The following is a 7,793-nucleotide window of genomic DNA, read 5'->3' as shown; positions in this document are numbered from 1 at the left end:
CCTCCCAGCATAATGTTGCTAGGCAACCCATGGCACGTCCTACCACTTGTGTTGGAGCAGAGCTGCTCACGGGAATAGTCTGGATTCTGTGACGATGCACAAATGAAATAAGCCAAATCTTCCAATTTTGGGGTGTGAAAATCCAACCCTAATGCGCTCTCATGTTGCTTGCAACCTATGTTGAAATTCCGGTCGCTTTCCCAGCTCCCAAGCAATCATGTCCATGGCCGTGAACTTCGGGACCAAGAGAGCTTCCAGCCGCGGCCCCGGACAAGGGCAGCTTCCCACTGGACCATTTAGGCGAGTGCAAGCGCTTCCAAGAGAAGTTCATGGAGTGCCTCCGGGACAGTCACTTTGAAAATGCCCGGTGCAGAAGCGAGTCCAAAGACTACTTAGAGTGCCGAATGGAGAGGCAGCTGATGGCCCCAGAGCCTCTGGAGAAGCTGGGCTTCCGAGACCTGATGGCTGAGGAACCAGCCACACAGGACAGATGTTGACAAGGTGGTGTGCACCATGCTACACCCTGCACAGCCGTGAGGCCTGCCCCAGGGCACGCTCACCTGGGCTGCAGGTGACAAACTCACCACGTGATAGCTGTTCCTCTTGGCCCTAGGGGCGGGTGCTTCTCTTCCAGACCACCCCTCCTGGCCCACCTCCCTCTTGTATCCAATGCCCCCAGTCCACCCTTGCTCCACCCCTGCTCCGTGCCACCCAGTTTCCCGGCCTTGCCCGTCACACTGCACATGGCTAGCCGCACTCACTGGGCTAGCTGCCTCTGCAGCCAGCATGGTGGTCCACTTGGCACTCCTTGGTCTACTCTGACAGTGCCCTGGACTCCTGCCCTCTGGGCTGGCCTAGAACCCCCTTCACCAGCTTGAGCCCTCCCCCCCCCCACACCTGTCGAATAAAAGGGTTGACCGGGAAAAAAAGAAAAAGAAATTCCCCCAGAGAGATTCATTCCTTTATATCCACTGGGAGGGGACAAACTCCTGCTTATCGGGAACACTTTGGCAAGTTTGAATGCCCTTGCCTCCCCATGCACTCCTCCCTTATATAGGCTTTTGCTCCAGTGCAGCAGACAGCAAGAATCAGAGGCTATGACCAAGAAACATGTAAAGGATTGTCAAGGCTTCATACCTGTGACTTACAATCAGGTGTCTTTCATTTCCAGCTCATCTACTTGCTCCTAAGGAGCCTTCATGGCTAATGGGCTACACACTGAGCTGCTCACCACAAGGTCAGTGGCTCAAACCCACCAGCCACTCCAAAGGAGAAAGATGAGGCTTTCTACTCCTATGCAGGTCTTCAGTCTTGGAGATTAAAAGGGGCAGTTCTTCTCTGTCTTATCCGGTCACTAGGAGTTGGAATCAACTCTGGCAGCGAGGCTGGTTTACTCAACCTGCTCCACAGGCCATTCTTCAAAGTTGTCACCATTTCCCACTACCTTTCAGATCCTCAGAAACTTTATCTCCCCATCTAACTCGAACCATGTTTTGTATTGGCCATGTATTGGCCATGTAGCAATCAAGCTTGGATGCTGAATATGCTGTCGGAGTACAGTGGAACAGAAATAGTTACCTTAGTTACCAATAGTGTTTCTCCTGATGGCTTTGATTCTCTTTGGTATTGAGAATATATAGATATAGGTAATTTATATATTTGGTTAAAAGACCTCCATTTAGAAAACCAAAAAGGGAGAATATATTCAGCACATCTTAAACTGAAAAAAAATCTGAAGAAATTCAAGCCTCATGTTACAATACTGAAAGATCCTATGGGCAAAATGTTTTGTAATGCAGGAAATATCAAAAGATGGAAATACTCAGTCACTGTATCAACAAGAACTAGTCGATCAGTATGCAACCATTTAAAGAGGTAGCACCTTTGATCAAGACCTAATGGTACCAAAGGAAGAAGTCCAAGGTGCACTGGAAACAGGAATCTAAAGCTCCAGGAGTTAATGGAACACCAACTGAAATGGTTCAACAGCTGAAGCACTGCAGGCACTTGCGGTAGCAGTTACATCATCTCCCGCCAACTGAAGGGGTGGAGTCTGGCCTGTCAATCAGATCATAGCCAATGGTGTCTCTGTGGACAGCCTCCTAGAAGACACCCTCGGATGTTGCCTGGGTCAGTCACACAATTCCACCCGCTTCTTCCACCAGCAGCACATTTCTTTATCCTTCAAAACCAAGGAGCTAAAACTTCGCATCTCAATACTTCAACTCCACCCTTGTCGACCTCACCAATTACCCACACGGGAACATCAGTCATGAAAACATGAAGGAACTGTGCCAAACTGAAGGAGATGGTTGTCCAGGATCCTTCTAATTCAGACATTTTGAACAGCTGACAAAGGTGAATGGTACATGGGAATTCTTTGTACTCCTTTACAAGCGAATTTGGAAAGAGGATCCATTGGAACACCTGGGCTTTTTCAGCATCTGGAAAAACTGGAACTTGACACCATCCTTCTCCAAGACACCCGCTCACAGTAAGCAGCCTTGTACTCATATGGTACAAGCCTTCACAGGTTTTACTGCACTAGTCCTTTCAAATCCGAATGGAGACTACAAGGTCCATGAGTAGCAATCAACTCATGGCAGTTTGGCTTTTGGAGGCTGTTGGAATTCAGGAACTTTTTTCTTCACTGAAATAGTGGTCTAAATAATTTCTTAAATGAGTTATCCAGCAGGAAACTGACTCTATCAAGCCAGAAAGGCATTGTTGCTGCAAAGCCAGGACTGATGTGGGTAAAAAAGCAGGGTTGAGTTTCACTTCTGTAATGCATGGGTGGTGAGGTAGGTGGAGGCAAAGGTTCACTGTAGCAAGATCTGTCTAGCAAATGGTATGGAAGCTTTAAGGGAACTTATTTTAACTCCTTGGAGTTTTAAAGTTGCTTCATAATTTTCAAATCTCTTTCCAACCCGCACTGTGTGAAGAAATCAGTGGCTAGTTATTAAAATAACGTCTGGGATCTAAAAGACTTTCCTTAAAACAAGCAGCCGTCTCAGTGGGGTGTCAGCTACATCTACATGGAAGCTGCACACCAGCCTTGTGATCCAAGAACTGTAACTATCAAAACCCAAGTCCTCAGGAGTCAATAGTATGAGCTCTCAAGTTTGCAGAATGCTCTGGATGACATTAGGTGCCTAAACGCATTTGCAGGGTCCCCACACGGGGATGAGCTTCTAGTGAATCCTCTGATCACAGGCCAGGAACGCGAAGAGCCGTGCTATCGGCATTGTGAAGCTGATCATGGCAGATGGATGCAGTCAGGGTAAAATGTCATTTGTTCTCCCTTGTGGACCATTTTAAAGTTGTTTCTGAGCTGATGGTGCCTGGCTATCAAAAGATATAGCGTCTGGGGTCTTAAAAGGCTTGAAGATACACAAGTGGCCGTCTAACTGAGAAGCAACAAAGCCCACATGGAAGAAGCACACCAACCTGTGTGATTACGAGGTGTTGACAGGATCAGGTATCAGGCATCAAAGACCCAGAACAAAAAAAAATCAGTATCATTGTGAATGAGGGGGAGTGTGGAGACCCAAAGTCCCCCTGTAGGCAACTGGGCATCCCTTTACAGAAGGGTCCCAGGGAGATGAGTCAGTCAGGGTGCAGTATAGCACCGATGAAACATACAACCTCCCTCGAGTTCTTTAATGCTTCTTACCGCTCAGCTACCATGATCCCAATTCTACCTTACAAATCTGGCTAGACCAGAGCATGTGTACTTGGATCACAAGGCTGGTACAGAGCAGAGCTGGAAATACAGGGAATCCAGGACAGATCAACCCCTCAAGATCAGTAATGAGTAGCAATACCAGGATAAGGGAAAGGTAAGGGGAGAACGGGGGGACTGATCACAATGATATACATATAACCCCCTCCCTGGAGGACGGACAACAGAATAGTGGGTGAAGGGAGACATCCGTCGGTCTAAGACACGAAAAAACAATTTATCAAGGGTTTGTGAGGGAGGGGAAGGGAGGGGAAAAATGAGGAGCTGACACAAAGGGCTCAAGTATAAAGAAAATGTTTTGAAAATTATGACGGCAACAAATTTACAAATGTGCTTGGCACAATGGATAAATGTATGGGTTGTGGTAAGAATTGTTCAAGCCCCCAATAAAATGATTTTTTTAAGTTGGTTTTTTTTTCTGATTGAGGTTTTTCCATTTTGTCTAGTCATTGGTATTGTGTTTGTTTGGTAGGAATTTGTATGATTGTGTTGTAATTTCCCGTTAAGGCCAATCTAGAACAGGTCAATCTAGAAACTACCTGGACAGGGTGGGGCAAGGGAGGACGGGAGGCTACCAGAGTATAACATTCTGAAATTGTGATGAGTTCACAAATCTTAAAAAAGAGTCATCATAATTTTCTATGAACCGTTCTATCCCTGTTACACTTTCCTACTTGAGGAATTTGAAACAATGAGACTTCCACCAGCCAAAGGACTAATCAGAGGACAAAACTACTTTTCATATGCTTGAAAAATTCCTTATACAGTTAAAATGCACAAAGGGAATTCTGATCACAAAGCATTTTGTATTACCCACTGCCACCCATTAAGTTCTGACTATTAAGATCCTATTATGTAGTTTCCCAGACTGTTCCCCAAATCTTTACAGGAACAGAGGCTGGTGGGTTGGAATTGCTGACCTTACAGAAAGCGCCCAGTGGCTCGGCTCAACTCAACACCACCGGGTGCAACAGGTGAAAAAAAAAAAAAGGAGGCGGCCATGCAAACCGAAGTATTTCCACTTTTCCACCTGAACCAGATCCATGGAAAGAGAGGCCCACACTACCCAGGCCCCGAGGCACTCAAAAGGCCGCACTGAGACTCGTCCAGTCCACATGCCAAGCACTCACAGAACGCCATTTTGATTTGCTACTAGAACTTGAGCTCAACAGGGAACAGCCAATTGTCTTCAGGTGTGTGAAACTGTAGGCACACAGAGCATTTATTTTTATTTCAGCATTTAAAATATTCACAGATGACGTAGTATACTCATTGGACATCGTCATGGAAAATGAACCAAAGCGTACAGGCAGTCCACGAGTACAGAGTTACAGAGTATGGAGGGTTTGTCCCTAGAATTCACCTGGAAAAATACTTTTTTTTCAAAACTTCTGAGGTTTCACTAATTTCCATAGAAAATGAACTTCAGGAAAAATACCTAAATAGCACATTTTAAAAATAACTAAATTTGCAATTTTGCAACTGTCAACTTTCTCTTTCACACAACTGTCAGAACACTTAAACGGCTAGACTATCCAATTCTCCCTCCTCCCTGCAATACCAACGATGTCCTTTCCCTCAGTGTTTTCCCTGTCATTTTTCTAAGCATATCCAATAGGTTGGCTACCACATTTGACTAGCTAATGAGGTAGGAGGTATTCTTCAAAAGTCCTTAGGCATTTATGAAGCAAAGAGAATAAACAAATTACAAAGTTTTTGATCATCTTCAATAAAATGCAAGAGCAGTAGAAACCAGGCTCAGGGTGTTCCTACTTTAGAAGACAAAGAGCCCCTTACTGTGCATATTCAGAAACGAGTCATTGAGTATGACACTAATGAAATTCACATTGGCATTACCGGGTCAGACCCCTCAATCTTTTTTTTTAATTTCCAATTGGTTTGTCCTTTTTTTTTTATAACAATTAGGGGCTCATACAACTTATCACAATCCATACATATACATACATCAATTGTATAAAGCACATCTGTACATTCATTGCCCTCATCATTTTCAAAGCATTTGCTCTCCACTTAAGCCCTTTGCATGAGGTCCTCTTTTTTTCCCTCCCTCCCCGCTCTCTCATGAGCCCTTGATAATTTATAGATTGTTATTTTGTCATATATTTCCCTGTCCGGAGTCTCCCTTCACCCCCCCTTCTCTGCTGTCTCCCAGGGAGATGGTCACATGTAGATCCTTGTAACCGGTTCCCCCTTTCCTACCTACTCACCCTCTACTCTCCCAGTATCGCCCCTCACACCCCTGGTCCTGAAGGGATCATCCGCCCTGAATTCCCTGTGCCTCCAGCTCCCATATGCACCAGTGTACACCTTCTGCTCTATCCAGTCTTGCAAGGTAGAATTCGGATCATGGTAGTTGGGGGGATGAAGAATCCAGGATCTGGGGGAAAGCTGTATTCTTCATCGGTACTACATCGCACCCTGACTCCTCCCTAAACCCCTCTGTGAGGGGATCTCCAGTGGCCAAATGGGCTTTGGGTCTCCACTCTGCACTTCCCCCTTCATTCACTATAGACCCCTCAATCTTAAAATGCCAACCTTTCTTCTTGGAAGAACTCAACCAATCAGTTTAAAAGGAAATTTATCTCACATCTTTTCAGTACAATTTCTTTACCCAAGTTTTCATCTTTTTCCAACATACACACCAAAAGACAGGTTATGTATATTGTCATGTGTTTAAATGAATTTAACAACCAGCTTAACAAATTCTGCCAAATATTTCTTATTTAAAGGGTTTATCAATATAAAAGCTAAATATGGCTACAAAATACCTAGGTAATTGATTTCAGCACCATCTCTGTACTAGCAAATTACTTCACAATGTATACCCCCTAAATTCATGTAAACCTAAGAAGTTCCATTATTTCTTCACCTATACCAAAATTAAAGTTGTGTTAGAACAGCTCTTCCTGTATGCTAGAAATGTTTTACAAATCTACTAAAGTACACATACATATTCCCGAAAAGGCAAAAGGCAGCAGCATGACCTAAAATACATTTTGAACATTTGCTACTATTATTTGATGTAGGCTAAATACTAGGACAAGAGGACTTTTTTGCCCAATTACACACCTTTAGAATCACTGCGAAATATGTTTTTAAAAGCCATGTAAAAATACAAAACAGCATACCTACACAGAAGAGCCGCTAGTAAGAGAGCTCTCCAAGGCCTGGTTTCATAATCAAGTCCCTGACAATTCTATTACCAAACATTCGATGTAGTCATCACTTGGTAGCAGTTCAGTGCAGCTGTGATTTCAACAGCCCTCATTGGCAGAAACCATTTGGGATTTGCTAATAAAAATAATTTGTCAACCTGGTCTTTTTTTCTTAACAAATTTTTCTCTTTGCTATTCTATCTAGAACTGTGGGCTAGCAATGTGAACAATTTTTTTTTAATTATAAAAGTATCACTTTGTGTCTATCATTTAAATTTAAAGAGAATTCCCTTTTCTTCACTGCCACCTTAATTGTATAGCACCCTTTACATTCTTTTCCTAAGGCACACCGTGCCGTTCCATTGCTGCAAAGATCCTATCTACGCCTTGATCTGTGCCTGCTTCATGGTTCAATGAAAACAAGTGTCTGCTAGTCCTCCTACCCATTCTAGAAAGCCCTTGTCCAGATTAACTACAAAAATAACCAAGTCCAGAGGCTGAAATCTGCAAGGATATACTCTTGCCATTCCACCCATACCCCCAAACACTAACCTATACCTACTACCAGTAAAGTTCAACACTATCTCTGGCTGGATCTAGTCCACAGTCCCCATGATAAAACAGAGTGTTAGGAGAGGAAGCTTCCACAATGTCCACTACTCCTACACTAAAGCAACTGCATCTCTTATTATAAACATCATCCCATTGCGGTGAGCCAGTCAAAGAAAACATGGCACCGGTGTCCTGATCTTCTGCAGACTTAAGGGTAAGGTAACACCTCCAGAGAGCACTACACAGAGAGGCATACACCTGCTAAGAGTTTTCATACACGCCATTTTGGTTATTAAACTTCATCTCTTAAGATTTAATAGTGA

At 43.9% G+C, this 7,793-nt stretch overlaps 1 pseudogene; it reads left to right on the top strand.

Moving 5' to 3' along the window:
• The first annotated feature begins 217 nt into the window (after window positions 1–217).
• LOC142440736 (cytochrome c oxidase assembly protein COX19 pseudogene) lies at window positions 218–544 on the top strand (annotated as a pseudogene).
• Window positions 545–7,793: the final 7,249 nt, after the last annotated feature.

Source organism: Tenrec ecaudatus, chromosome 2 (genome assembly GCF_050624435.1).
Source record: "Tenrec ecaudatus isolate mTenEca1 chromosome 2, mTenEca1.hap1, whole genome shotgun sequence".
Lineage (NCBI taxonomy): Eukaryota > Metazoa > Chordata > Mammalia > Afrosoricida > Tenrecidae > Tenrec > Tenrec ecaudatus.
Note: the sequence above shows the minus strand (reverse complement) of the source record. Positions and strands in the feature narration are given on the sequence as shown.